The 16167-nt window shown below is 39.6% G+C and overlaps 1 long non-coding RNA gene across 3 annotated transcripts in view; it reads right to left on the minus strand.

Moving 5' to 3' along the window:
- LOC142657184 (uncharacterized) overlaps positions 1-16167 on the minus strand; it is a 119053-nt gene that overhangs the window by 25216 nt on the left and 77670 nt on the right. For all 3 annotated transcript variants that reach the window (XR_012849836.1, XR_012849834.1, XR_012849835.1), the window contains one exon: positions 11540-11672. This is a non-coding gene — a long non-coding RNA (uncharacterized LOC142657184). The remainder of the gene's footprint in view (positions 1-11539; positions 11673-16167) is intronic.

Consider the following 16167-nt stretch of genomic DNA (forward strand, 5'->3'; position numbering starts at 1 on the left):
GTATCCTGTTCTTTTCGGTATTTCTTTCATGCCTTTTTTTTTCACTTGTGTCTAGTTCTTCATGCTATATAGGTCATATGTAGATTCTGCAGGATATTCTCTATGCTTCCACAATTGATATATACGTTTCCTTTTATTCATGCCAGGTACCTTATATTGTACATAATTAAGGAACAATTTTTACATTTGAGATATGGGACTTCTGGCACTTTCTCTACCCCTGCTTTGTTACCTCTTCCTGCACCTTGTTGATTAGAAATAATGTTGATCTTCAATTATATCTCGTGACTCTTCCAACAGGTCTGCAAGCAGGCTCAGTGAACTATGTCATGATCCAGCTCCCTAATGCTCTGAAGCAGGGGAGTCCAACCTGCGGCTCGCAGGCCACATGTGGCCTGGGGTGGGTATGAACACACAATCGTAACCTTAAAAAAACTATACTGAAGGGGGGGTCTGAGCATCTGACTGACTGCAGAGGGCTCTATGGGGGGGATAATTTCGATGCACAGACCCACCCCCCTTGCAGTATAGTAATTACTGATGGCTTTATGGGGGGGATTATTCTGTCAGCAAGATTTTAAGACCCCCCTATTTGCAGTATAATTCCCCTCCAGCATAAGCCGATCACTTTTAAATTAGTGGGGACAGGAAGCTGAGCGCAGTATAATCCTTCGCCATAGAGCCCTCAGCAGTCAGACCCTCAGACCCCTCCTGCAGTATAATTTCCCCCATAGGGCCCTCAGTAGTTATTATACTGCCGAGGAGGGGATATCTGACTGCTTCAACTGTAACCAAACTTTTTAAAAACGTATGACATGTCATAGTGGCATGTCAGAAGTTTTGATCGGTGGGGGTCTGAGCACTGAGACCCCCACTAATCGCTAAAACGAAGCAGCAGAAGTCCTTGGGCGAGCGCTGGGCTGCTTAGTTTCTGATCGGCTTTCCTTGGAAAGCAGAGCAAGCTGTGTACGGACTCATAGACTTTCTATTGAGCCCGTACACCACTCCGAGAAAAGCCAATCAGAAATAAAGTGGCACAGCGCTCACCCAAGCACTTCTGCAGCTTCGTTTTAGCGATTATTAAGGGTCTCAATGCTCGGACCCACACCGATGAAAACTTTTTTTAAATGTTTAGTTACCCTTAAGGAAAGGTGTTATCATTTTTATTAGGAGTCCCTGCATTAGCTTTTTCTGGTGCACAGGACCTCCCAAATGCACCAGAATTATTAATATCTATTAATATTTTTGTCGCATCTCTACGTCCTGTGAGCCACAATAGAAACTTTCAAATGGAATGCATGAAGCTGCAATCTGACATTCAACTTAAAGAAAAATGTGATCGTATGTCTTTACTGGACTTTTATAGGTCATATCTTCCAAGAGACAAATATCCCTTGCTTCACAATCACGCCTTATTCATGTCATCGATTTTTGGCAGTATTTACATTTCCGAGCTACTATTTTCAAGAATGAAACACATTAAGAGTAAAATTAAAACCAAGATATCTGATGAGCACCTTGAGAACTCACTGAGATTGATGCATTAGTCTCTCAAATACATTGCCAAATATCCCTCTAGTTTTATGTTGCCCTCTCTTCTTATAATTTTATAATACAAAAATATACATTTGTGGTGGAGAATGTCATGAAAATTATGCACAGACCTTTTTTTTCAGCTTTCGTTAGTGTTTCAGTATTTAATGTGTGGCCCGAGACAAATCTTCTTCTTCCAATGTGTCCCAGAGATGCCAAAAGGTTAGACACCCCTCCTCTGAAGTATACATAAAACAGGAGACTAGTAAAAGGTTTCATGAACAGGACAACAGAGGAGGTAACACTGCAAACTGCAAGGGGTAAAGTTAGTGCCAAGAGTCGCTGCAAAACTCAAAATCTGAGAAATGGTCCTGACACTGGTAGCCAAATAGACCACTGGGGATTTAATCTAGTAATCCATTTCACTATTAATCCAGGGGGCTATCATGGATATTACATATGTACTCATGGGTCCAACCACCAGCAATGTGTATTGCATTGCGTACTGGAAACACCAATTCCAACCACCTTGTCAGTTAGTTATAAAGGTTATTAAAATAGCAGGTGTATCAAAAACACTTTATGAAAACTCGGTAGTTGAGCCCTGCACAACTGCTTCTCTCTGCAGTTTATCCTGTGCAAATAAGATAGCGACAGCACCTTGAGACATTTAGACAACGAAGAAATTGGAAAAAGAGACAAAATTTCCTGACTGCAGAGTGGAACATTATTCTCTCCGATGTCAGGCTCAGTAATAGGTCTATTCGTAGCGTTAAAAATGGTGTGGGCTGCACGGCCAGTGGAGAGTGACCTCTGTGCCACCGTGACAAACACTACTATTGTAAACTGGCTGTAAAGAAAACTGTGCGTTACTCAGGAGGGAACTTGTATAGCGGCCACAAACCACTGATGCATAGAGAGGAACAGGTGGGATAACCTAACGGCCAATCAGATGTCGAGGTTCAGTAATGGAGAGGCAAAGAAGGAAGCGATAGTTGAAAAGAGAGATAGAGTAGCCGGAGTAGGAGCCTATTGGTACCATGCAATGCCTGGCCATTACCAGAGAGCCTGATTACCAGAGAGCCTGATATACTGTAACTTGGACACAGGATGAACACCCTGAAAATCCCTTCCTTGGAAGTAGAGATGTCCCCAGGCTAAAAGAGATGTTCAGACAGTTATTTGCTCTCGGAGTGATACAGACTTAGTTAATCATACTTAAGTGAAGTGAGTGAGACAAAATCCACCTCCTCTTGAGAACTTCGCCCGCACCCCAAAGGAAAATACTGTTTATTTTTGTGTGATTGTGTTGCCCGTTACAAAGCAAGAATTATATTTGCATTTCAGAATTGTAATATTCTCCCAGTTGATTGCATTATACCACTGTTCTTCATTTCTGGTACCCCAATAATCTAATATGGGTAGAGGGTCAGTTAGGATTACAAGTTAAAGAGGCTCTGTCACCAGATTCTCAAATCCCTATCTCCTATTGCATGTGATCGGCGCTGCAATGTAGATAACAGTAACTTTTTTTTTTTTTTTTTAAAACATTCATTTTTGGCCAAGTTATGAGCTATTTTATATATATGCAAATGAGCTTTGAAATGGACAATTGGGCGTTTTTTTTTTAGTTATGTCCAACTGGGCGTGTATTATGTTTTTAACTGGGCGTGTTTACGTGTATGACGCTGACCAATCAGTGACCAGTCAGCGTCATACACTCCTCTCCATTCGTTTACACAGCAGCGATGTGCAGCCGCATACACAGAGATTAACGTTAATCGAGTGTCCTGATAATGAATACACATGAAATCCAGCCTGGACGTCATGTGTATTCAGAATCCTGACACTTCTGACTCTTTTCTGTGAGATTCCCGCAAGCCACGCTTAATCTCGCGAGATTACGGAGGTAAACGAGATTTTGTTTCCCTTGCTGGAAATCTCAAAGAAAAGAGTCAGAAGTGTCAGGATTCTGAATACACATGACGTCCAGGCTGGATTTCATGTGTATTCATTATCAGGACACTTGATTAACGTTAATCCCTGTTTATGTGGCTGCACATCGCTGCTGTGTAAATCAATGGAGATGAGTGTATGACGCTGACTGGTCATTGATTGGTCAGCGTCATACACGTAAACACGCCCAGTTAAAAACACAATACACGCCCAGTTGGACATAACGAAAAAAAAACGCCCATTTGTCCATTTCAAAGCTCATTTGCATATATATATATATATATATATATATATATATATATATATATATAAAATAGCTCATAACTTGACAAAAAATTAAAGTTTAAAAAAAACAAAAAACTTTACTGTTATCTACATTGCAGCACCGCTCACATGCAATAGGAGATAGGGATTTGAGAATCTGGTGACAGAGCCTCTTTAAGACTGCCTTCTGTGTTTTGAAACTGACCCCAGTGTGTATGAGTACTCATTTATTGGCAGTTGGTCAGGGCAAAAACTGCTAACCAAGTGCACAAGGGGTCTTATGAAAAGTAGCAGGTAGCTAGCTACCAGTAGGACCCGTTGTGGCATATGATATGATTCGGGCACAAGCCTAGAATGTGAACTTCGTAGCCAATAGACTGTGGGACATAGCTCTTGCTACCGAATATTCTGCAAGGAAGTGGGTAGACTATAGCCATCTATCTAAGTTTATGTATGGATAATCCAGCCCTAATGTACTATGCAATTGATGGAATGTTGGCCTGAAATGTATTCTGAGAACCTTTGAAGTTATCCTGTATGTAATAATACATCATAATATTGTACATTCACAAAATATGTATATTTTTTTATATTATGGCTTCTTTCACAGAGTAAAGAAGTTCTGTAATACCCTAATAACATTATCTGAACAGAGTGTGTCATATTCTAACTTTGTGTTTGCATGAAGTTCCAGAAAATCATACAACTGTTGGCATTAAATTTCAGTTTCACCTTTTACATATTTAGTTTATTTTTAATTGTGTGGAACATCTGATGATAAGACAGAGTAAATACACAAAACCATTTATATATGACAATAACGGTCAATAACAATTTCTGACAAACATACCTGATATTGATTTAAAATCTGGAGAAAGATGTTTATTTTCCTGTGGTACTTAATTTATAGACATGCACTTCTTATAATATAGTGATGTGCGTGTGTTTTTGAGGGTTGTGTTCTGGAACAGATAGTGAGGTATATTTGGTACCTGGTAAACATTAACCCCCCAATCACCAAAAGACCCAATTATGATACTGTTGGTATAAGCTGTATAAACGGTATTGTGTCCATAAAAAGAACAATACCAGTAAATTAAGCATTCATTCTATAATCATGACCCACTAGATAAAAATCATCATACCTCACCAACATTGCCATGTCATGTAGATTGTAAATATTTAGCATAGAATGTAATTTATTGAACAGATACCATGTAATTAACGCTTGTCGCTTACACACACTTGATTGAATTGATTAGCGTACATCCAATTATGGTGATGAATCAATAGTGAAATTAACATCTACTGAAGCAGTAATTGTCAGATAATGAGAGCTGGTTACAAATAAAAAAAACCTCATTAAGATAGATAGATAGATAGATAGATAGATAGATAGATAGATAGATAGATAGATAGATAGATAGATAGATAGATAGATAGATAGATAGATAGATAGATAGATAGATAGATAGACTTAAGAACATTATGTTATCCAATGAATTTAATTTTTTCCTATTATATGGAGTTGCAGGAAGCATTTGAATTAATTGAATTGATTACTGTACGTACATCCAATTATGGTGATGAATGAATAGTGAAATTAACATCTACTGAAGCAATAATTGTCAGATGATGAGAGCTGGTTATGGTGTGCAAACAAATGAAAAACCTCATTCATTCTGTTTTGACTAAACAGCATTAAATATGGGAATTATATCATGTGTTAGATAGATGATAGATAGATAGATAGATAGATAGATAGATAGATAGATAGATAGATAGATAGATAGATAGATAGATAGATAGATAGATAGAAAGACTTCGATAGGCAGGCAGACGGTAGGTAGACAGATAGATAGAGATAGATAGATAGATAGATAGATAGATAGATAGATAGATAGATAGATAGATAGATAGATAGATAGATAGATAGATAGATAGATAGACTTCGATAGGCAGGCAGACGGTAGGTAGATAGATATAGACAGATAGATAGATAGATAGATAGATAGATAGATAGATAGATAGATAGATAGATAGATAGATAGATAGATAGATAGATAGATGATAGATAGATAGATAGATAGATAGATAGATAGATAGATAGATAGATAGATAGATAGATAGATAGATAGATAGATAGATAATAGATAGATAGATAGATAGGTAGATAGATAGATAGATAGATAGATAGATAGATAGATAGATAGATAGATAGATAGATAGATAGATAGATAGATAGATAGATACACTTTAAGAATCTTAAATTATCCAATATGTTACATTTTTTGGCTGTTTGAGTAGCAGAAAGCATTTCCTGTCTAGTTAATATATTCACGCGGCAAAGTGATCAAAACATATAACACATGGTTGCTGTCTTGAGTCCCGCAAGCAATATGATCATTTCTAACCCTTCCATTGAATCATGCTCATTTTTCTGCCCAGTGAAATGAAAAATCCTGGGAAGCGAGAAGAGGATTTCTGCTGCCTGACATTACCCACCTCTGGTTTATAAAATATCTAAGCTTACTGCCCTGTGCTTCTAAGAATCTCTCTTCCATTCCTAATTGGAGTCTCCAGCTCCACAGGGGCAGAGACAGAAATAAAGTTAACTCAGACACAGCGAACCACAATAACGCAGCATATTACTGCTTATGGCTAGAGCATGTGGAATTACTCTTACGTACGTAATTCTGAAATGTAGTGATATTCAAATACATTCAGTGAACCATTATCATCCCCTAGACTTTCATCTTTCAGTTCAAAATGTTTCATTCCTGCCTAGACTTAGTAAGTAAATCTTATATTTTAAGTTAAATCCATTTATTGCCTAAGATGACTTTGCCCATGGGTAAATTACAAATGCATTTTTCTGTTGGCTTCACAGTTCTTTGATTCATAAATACCTAATTATCCTTAGATTTCTGAGAGTTGATTAATTCCAAGCATTGTGTGGGCCCAAAAATTACCACTGAGCAGTCATCAGGCAGGACGTCAATAGTATACTCCCCAAGGTGTATGTAAATTTACGGAGAACTCAGTAAAGTGAAATTGTGACAATAACTCAAATACTGTATACTACATCCTTAAATAATATTATTATGCTTAGAAAGAGGAATGATAAGACTTGTCACATCTACAAGTTTTATTTTTTGTTCTTGTAACACAGGGATTTACTTTCAATTGCAAAATTGCACTTTTACAATGTGAAATAGTGTAAACATTTGTGACAATTGGATTTCAAGGTGCATTACAAAGTCACAGCTTTAGAAAACTCTAGAAAAAAATGCCCAAATATTTTTAGTTCTGTAAGCTTAGGCCCATGTGAGTAATTGCAACTGAAATTGATGGTTACAGATAAGGGAGTGGCTAACTTTCTCCTCCCCTTCCTTTTAATGGACAGCCCATGAGCAGCTTCAAGGGCTGAGTGCTACTTCTGCTGATAGTGTTGTTGGTATCTTTTTTTATTTGGTTAAATGTTATGGACATAATTTGTTTTTAGGATGTCAAATTGTATCATCTTTCTCTTATTTTAAGAATCCTAAAAACAACAGGATTTGTTAAAGCTAGTGCTGCTTAGAAAATAATTGATACATTACACATTTATATAATTATATTATTCCATATAAATTTTTGTATATTACCCCAACAAATGACTTTAGGAGGAATAGACACTCTTATGTGAGCAATCAGATGGGTAACTTAAAGCTCTTGTGCACTGGTGCAAGATCATGTACCAGTCCCTACCACTCACCATCATGTGTCATTGTATGCAATTACATTACATGGTGATATATTTATTTGTTTACAACTATTTCTATGGGTACTCTAGGTATTTTTATCCTGAAGCACCATTACCCTCTGCATTACCCCTTTTTAAATTCTACTGTTCTATTATGTGGTGGTGTAGCCATTGGGCCTCCTCCGGCACCAGGACCCAGGTATGATTATACGCTCGGCACACTGTATAGCTATGCCAATGTGAGTAAATAAACAGAAAATGTGGAATTAACCCCTTGCGTACCTTCGACGTAATAGTACGTCGCTGGCCGCTTATTCCAGCGTACCTTCGACGTACTATTACGGCGCAGGAATAAACTGTCACTATGTGAAATCACATAGTGACAGAACAGCGGCGGCAGCTGTCATTGACAGCTAACCGTCTCTGCTACCAGCCTGGGGACCAATTAGCAGTCCCCAATGCCGGCGATTGCTGTGATTGGTCAGTCTCTGAAGACTGACCAATCACAGCCGTTTGTGACGTCGTCTGCAGGAGAAAGCTCCTGCCACTTTCTCTGATCTCCTCACTTCTGTGAGATACGTGAGGAGATCAGAGAAAGCGGTGTAAAAAAAAAAACAAACACTTTATATTAACCCCTTCCCGAAAATGGGCGTATAGTAACGCCCTGAGGATGAAGCGGGCACAGGAGCTGTGCTCGCTCCATCTTCATCGGATGTCGGCTGTAATATACAGCCGACATCCCACTGCAACTACAGCGATCACTGTCCTCTCCGATCGCTGTAGTTTAACCCCTTAAATGCCGCTGTCAAAAGCGACAGCGGCATTTAAGTGATTGATACAGAGGGAGGGGGCTCCCTCTGCACCCCATTGCCCCCCCCCCTGCGAAAAATCGCGGGGTTCTGATGGTTGCAATGGCAACCAGGAAGCCTAGCAACGGCTTCCTGGTTGCCAGGTACGGGAGCCTATTAGGTCCTGCCCAAGGCAGGACGTAATAGGCTCAACTGTCAGTTGTAAAGTGACAGTTACAATACACTGCACTACATCAGTACATACAGAAGTAGTGCAGTGTATTGTGCAGGGGATCAGAAGATCAGATCTTCCAGTCCCCTAGTATGTGTAAAATAAAAAGTGAAAAAAAAGTTAAAAAAAAAGTTTTAGATAAATAAATAAATACAAGTTTTACGTAATAAAAACAATAATCGCCTTGTTTCTCTGATCAAGCCCTTTATAATTAGAAAAAAAATGAAAAAAAAGACAAAAACTAGACATAATAGGTATTGCCGCGTTCGTATCAGCCTGACCTAAAAAAATATCATATTATTTATCCCGCACGGTGAACACCGTAAAAAAAATACCATAAAAAACAATGGCAGAATTTCCTTTTTTGGTCACGTTTCCAAAAAATGGAATAAAAAGTGATCAAAAAGTCGCGCGTAGCCAAACATGGTACCAATAAAAACGACAGTGTGTCACGCAAAAAATGTATGTACTCCGCACAGATTACATATGCCCCCACATTATAAACTGAAACACCAGTAAAACACTAAACAAAACTACTACCAAGCAAAATCTGCGCTCCAAAAGCCAAATGGCGCTCCTTCTGGGCCTGGCAGTGTGCCCAAACAGCGGTTTATGACCACATATGGGGTATTACCGTACTCTGGAGAACCGCTTAACAATTTATGGGGCGTATGTCTCCAGTGGTACAAGCTGGGCCCAATGCATTGGCCACTGAAATAGCATATATGTGGAAAATGTCAATTTTCAATCTGCAACATCCACTGTGCACTAATTTCTGCAAAACCTTTGGGGGTCAAAATGCTCACTACACTTCTAGATGAATTCCTTGAGGGGTGTAGTTTCCTAAATGGGGTCACTTCTCGGGAGTTTTCACTGTACTCGTACCTCAGCGCAATGCAACATGGCGTCAAAAACAAATTTAGTAAAATCTCCACTCCAAAAACGAAATTGCACTTTTTCCGTTTAGACCCTTGCCGTGTGTCCAAATAGCCGTTTACAACCACATATGGGGTATTTCCGTAATCAGGAGAAATTGTGTAACACATTTTGGGGTGTCTTTTCTCCTGTATTCCTTGTGGAAATGAAAAATTCTGAGCTAAAGCTACAGGTTATTGGAAAAAAAAAATGTTTTCATTTTCACGGACCAATTCTAATAAAATCTATAAAACACCTGAGGGCTCAAAATGCTCACTACACCTCTAATTTAATTCTTTCAGGGGTATAGTCTCCAAATTGGGATCACATCTGGGGAATTTCTACTGTACTGGTACTTCAGGGACTCTGCAAATGCGACATGGCCCCCAGAAACCAATTCAGCAAAATCTGAGCTGCAAAATCCAAATGGTGCTCCGTCCCTTCTGAGCCCTGCCGTGGGTCCAAACAGCAGTTTATTACCACATAATGGGGTATTTCCGTAATCAGGAGAAATTGCTTTACAAATGTTGAGGTGCTTTTTCTCCTTTATTCCTTATAAAAATTAGAAAATTCTCTGTTTTTTCAAAAAAAAAGTCTCTTTTCATCTTCACAGACTAATTCCAATAAATTCAGCACAAAACCTGTGGGATCAAAATGATAACTATACCACTAGAAAAATTCCTTGAGGGGTATAGTTTCCAAAATGGGGTCACTTTTGGGGGGATTCCACTGTTTAGGTCCCTCCAGGGCGTTGCAAACGTGACACGGAACTGAAAACCATTCCAGTAAAATCAGAGCTCCAAAATCCAAATGGGGGTCCTTCCCTTCTGAGCCCTGCTGTGGGTCCAAACAGCAGTTTATTACCACATATGGGGTATTTCCGTAATCGCGAGTATTTGCTTTACAAATGTTGTGGTGCTTTCTCTCCTTTATTTCTTGCAAAAATTAGAAATTTTTACGTTTTTCCAGAAAAAAAGTAGATTTTCATTTTCACAGACTAATGCCAGAAAATATAGCAAAATACCTGTGGGGTCAAAATGCTAACTATACCCCTAGATAAATTCCCTGAGGGGTGTAGTTTAAAAAATGGGGGTCACTTTTGGGGGTTTCCACTGTTTTGGCACCACAAGACCTCTTAAAACCTGACATGGTGCCTAAAATATATTCTGAAAAAAGGAGGCCCGAAAATCCAAGAGGTGCTCCTTTGCTTCTGAGGCCTGTGTTTCAGTCCATTATCACACTAGGGCCACATGTGGGATATTTCTAAAAACTGCAGAATCTGGGCAATAAATATTGAGTTGCGTTTCTCAGGTAAAACCTTCTGTGGTACAGAAGAAAATGTATTACATATGAATTTTGTAATAAAAAATTAAATTTGAAAATTTCAGCTCTACTTTCCTTAAATTCCTGTAAAACGCCTAAAGAGTTGAAACACTTTCTAAATGCTCTTTTGGATACTTTGAGGGGTGCAGTTTTCAAAATGGGGTGTTTTATGGGGGTTTCTAATATATAGGGCACTCAAAACCACTTCAGAACTGAACTCGTCCCTGAAAAAATCGCTTTTTGAAATTTTCTTAAAAATATGAGAAATTGCTGCTAAAGTTCTAAGCCTTGTAACGTCCTATAAAAATAAAAGGATGTTCAAAAAACGATGCAAACATAAAGTAAACATATGGGAGATGTTAATTGGTAACTATTTTGTGTGGTATTACCATCTGTTTTACAAGCAGATACATTTAAAATTGGAAAAATCATAATTTCTTCATATTTTCGCTAAATGTTGGTGTTTTTCACAAATAAGCAATGAATTTATCGACCAAATTTTTGCACTAAACTAAAGTACAATATGTCACGAGAAAACAATCTCAGAATCAATTGGCTAGGTAAAAGCATTCCGGAGTTATTACCACATAAAGTGATACATGTCAGATTTGAAAAAATGGGTCTGGTCCTCAAGGCCAAAATGAGCTGGGTACTCAAGGGGTTAAGAATGGATGATGTGTTGTGTTTGTCGATTTACATAACTACAATAATTAGAAATAAGATAGGCAAATACAGTATACAGATCATCATTACAGCAACCACATGGTTGAGCAGAATCTTTACCTCACAGGAATGTGCATTTTCTTGCCGGAAATGAATAAAAAAGTTTTGGCTTAGAATTCGTGATTTATATTATCATTCAAACCCTTTCTTGGCTGTGGCTCCGTCCCTTCTTGTTAGAACACAGCTGCTAGATCTACAAATGAGAAATGAATAAGCTTTTAGCAGCAACAAAGGTCCATGAGAGGATAAAAAGTTTAGTGCAACCTTGAAACAACTTTAAACACATAATATTTGATCTACCTAATGAGAGAAAATGGTAAATGATGTGAGTTCTTATTATAAGGTTTAAATAAATATTACAGACAATAAATGGCTTCTTAAATATTTAAAAATATAAGTTTAAAGATAGTGTCTTGAATACAAATGTTATTGTGGTATTAAGCAACTATAAAGCTATTGTAGGCAGAGTTGAAATATAATCTCGGTTCTTAAAATGAAAATAGTAAATGACAGTACCTTTTCCTTAACAAAATGATAATCTTTGTCTTATTGGGTTTAATACACCTAGTAAGATTAATAAACAAACAAATAAACTAACACATAGCATATCCAGTTCGACTCAATGTCCATTCTACACATAAAAGGAAAGTATCATCATATAAATGGCATATTATTTAAATTAGTTTTTTATTATAAACATTGTTTTCATTTTTGGTGGGTTTTTATTTGATTAATTATGTGACTAACCCATAGGGAAAAAAAATACATAATCCAGTTTTTACACTGACCACTAGGGCACACAATAAACTGACATTTTCTGTTTTCTGCAGTCAACTTGACAGCTTTGCTGTGTGGACTCGGACAGGTTCAGCAGACCTGGACACAGGGGTGTAACTAGGAAAGACAGGGCCCCATAGCAAACTTTTGACTGGGGCCCCCCCTCCCCTGGGTGTCACACAACCCCCCCTTGTAGATAGTGCCTTTTTTACAGCCCCCCCTGTAGAGAACGCCATACAGTCCCCCCTGTAGATAACGCCATACAGCCCCCCCTGTAGATAACGCCATACAGCCCCCCCTGTGACCTATAGTGTGTCCTCCAAATAACATGCATCCCCTATCCACAGGATAGGGGATACATGTGTGATCGCTGGCATTGATAGGGAGAACGGGGCTCTGAAAGTCCCCCGAAGTTCTCCATGACTAACCTTTGACTTCCGGCGTCTGTGTCGGCAGCTCAATAAAAATGAAAGGAGCGCTGGTCACGCATGCGCAGAAGCGCGACGGGCACTCCATTCATTTCTACGGAGCTGCCGACACAGACCCCGGAAGTTCGAGGTTTGTGATGGAGAACTTCAGGGGACTTTCAGTCCCCCGTTCTCCCTATCGCTGCCAGCGATCACACATGTATCCCCTATCCTGTGGAGAGGGGATACATGTCTTTTGTTTAATGGCAGAGCGGGGAGATACCTCCCTGCTCTGCCGTAGTGTTCAGTGGCGTCCCGCTGTAGCAGCCATAGTGGCTGCTAGCGGAGCCTGCGGCCATGGTGGGGGCCCATGCCGGCGGGCGACACGGGCCCCCTCAAGCCGCGGGCCCCGTAGCAGTCGCTACGGTTGCTACGGCGGTAGTTACGCCACTGCCTGGACATTTAATGACAGCTCTCATTGGCTCTCGTCTAGCGTGGTCAAAACTTGAATGTACAATGCACAATGTAGCAGGATGTCTCAGGATTGATAAAGCAGAGGAGTTGGCAGTAGGCAGAAACAATAACTATGACCATAATTGGGTTAGCGCATGCTAACCTTGGGTGTGTATTCTAAGGAATCCACTGTACTTGAACATTAAAGGTGTTTCACCACTAGGCTTTTATCTAAAACAGCTTGGAATCTATTTTTAACCCCTTGACGCACCATGACGTACCGGCACGTCATGTTGCAGGGGTACAAATATGGAGCTCCATACGCTACGGGTGTCAGCTGTGTTTTACAGCTGACACGCGGGACTAATGGCCAGGAACAGCGATCGCTCTGTTCCTGGCTGTTTAACCCCTCAAATGCTGCAGTCAATCTCGACCGCAGCATCTGAGGCATTGAATGGAGGGGGCGGCCCCCTCCAACAGCTTATCGCCCCCCCTCCAAGTGATTGGGGGTGTCATGGTTGTTATGGCAGCCCAGGGGCTTAATGAAGGCCCCAGGACTGCCTTCTGTCTTCCTCTGTTAAGCCCTGCCTCTGCACTACATTAGTATTGCAGTGTATTGTACCAGCGATCTAACGATTGCTGGTTTAAGTTTCCTAGGGGGGCTAATGGCATGTTTAAAAAAAAAGTTAAATAAAGTTTATAGTAGTGAAAAAAAAATTAAGAGTCCTTTTCCCATTTTCTCTCTAAAGTAATGTAAAAAAGAAACAAAATTGCTATTGCTGGGTCCGTAAAAGTCTGAACTATAACAATATAGAATTATTTAATTCACACGGTGAACGCCATAAAAAGCAAAAAATATAAAACACCAGAATTGCTGGTTTTTGGTCAACTTAGTGATAAATAAATATGTAATAAAAAGTGATAAAAAAGTCATATGTACCAAAAAATTATATTATTAAAAACTACTGCTGTTGCCGCAAAAAATAAGCCCTCATACCGCTCAATCGATGAAAAAATAAACAAGTTATGTGTCACGTACTCTCTGCCTGCGGCTCCCTCGGTCTCCAGGATATCGAGAGTTACTCGCTCGGGTGTCGCCCGGCCTGGCAGACTGAGGCAGTCTGCAGCCAATAGGAGCTCAGGAGCATCAGGCCAATCAAAGCCCGGCTGATGTTCCTGAACTCCCGCCCTCTCCTTATTTAGTTTAGCCTGGGATAGTTGGCCTTTGTCTGTAATTAGAGTTTCCTTGCCTGGTGCTTTCCCTTGTTTCAGACTCCCCTGAGCGACTTGCTTTTTGACTTCTTGTGACCTGACCTCGGCTGGACTCTTGACTTTTCTTTGCCTTCTGACTTTTCCGCACTCTCCCAGTTTGACCCTGCCTGCCTGACTCCGCCTTTTGTGCCCGGACTTGTCTGAGGTGCAATTTCCCTGCCTCTCCCTCCATGTACCCTGGTGACCCTTTGTTATTTCGTACTGTCCCTGTCTTATCTGTTTGTCAGTTTCACTTGTACCAGTATAGGGAACGCCGCAGTTGTGCACCGTCGTTTAGGTCGGGTCGTACAAGTAGGTAGGGACAGAGGTTTGGGAAGAACAGGGACCTCACTGCTTACTGTGTATTTGTTCATAACATTATGGCTTACAGAATGTGGTGACACCATTTTTTTTTCTAACAAATGGTCTTTTCTTCGGAAAAGGAGTAAAACATTAAGAAAACGATATAACTTTGGTATCACCGTAATCGTATTGACTAGCAGAATAAAGTTACATTTATGTTTTTGATGCACAGTGAAAGACGTAAAAACTAAACCCAAAACAAAATGGGGGAATCACAGTTTTTTCCAATTCCACCCCAAAAATAATTTTGTTCGTTTCCCAGTACATTATATGGTACTTTAAATGGTGCCAGTAGAAACTACAGCTTTTCTCGCAAAAAAAATAAGCCCTCACACCACTCCATTGACGGAAAAATAAAAAAGTTATGGCTCATTGAATGCGGGGAGTGAAAAATTAAAATAAAAAATCAAAAAATGGCTTGGACTTCAAGGAGGTAATTGTTTTGTCAATAACATTTTAACAAAACCTTTTCATTAAATGTTGTTTTTACCATTAGCTCCATTACCCAATGGCACTGTACATTCTGCGTCAGTATGCTTCCACAATCCCTTTCCCTGCTGCGCTCTCTGCTCTAAAGCCATATACTGTATATTTCCTTTGCTGAAGAGATAGGCTTCACTGGGCATGCTTGGCTTGGCATTAATTTCAAAATGTAAATTAAAGTCAAAAGAGCCCAAAGAAATATATGGACACAGACGAGCATGCGCAGTTATATGCTGAGCGTATCTCAGCTAGTTGGAAGACTTCCATCTAAGAATGTGAAGAAGTGGAGAGTGCTGCTCACAAGAAGAGAAGAATAGCTATGAACTGTGCAGACTTTCCACCAGGAGCAGGAGAAAATCCTGGTTTGTACCAATTTCCTGTAATTGGGACATGGGCTCCAGGTAGTTTGAGATCACAGAAATGCCGCAATATTTTTAAATACTGTACATAACAAACTTGTTTAATGTTTTAAAAGGAACTTTTTAAAAGTAATTTATGTATGTTAAGGAATTATGGACTTTACCAGTAACATTTCTAGGTTGCGGTCCCATAGATAAACCCCAATTGACTGTCAGGTATTAAGATTAAGATTAAGGTATTAATCTTATTTGTAGTCAAACAGGTCCTAGTCAGCACAGATGGTCAGATTTGGGACCAGTAATTGCTACCCGGAGACAGGGTCGGGTTTAGGTCAGAGGTCGATACACAAGTAAAGCAGATCAATCGTAGTCAATACAAAGTCGGGTTGGGTCGGGTTTTACAACACAGGTAAAATCGCAGCAAACAACAGGAACAAATGGCAGGAAACACACCACTCCACTTTTGATAACGAAGCAATTACCTACAGGTGGAGTGCTCTTTTAAAGTCATGCAAGCACTCACCCTCTGCTGAGCATTTAGGCCTCATTTACACGAGCGTGTGCGTTTTGCGCACGCAAAAAAACGCTGCGTTTT

The sequence above is a fragment of the Rhinoderma darwinii genome, chromosome 7 (genome assembly GCF_050947455.1).
Source record: "Rhinoderma darwinii isolate aRhiDar2 chromosome 7, aRhiDar2.hap1, whole genome shotgun sequence".
NCBI lineage: Eukaryota > Metazoa > Chordata > Amphibia > Anura > Rhinodermatidae > Rhinoderma > Rhinoderma darwinii.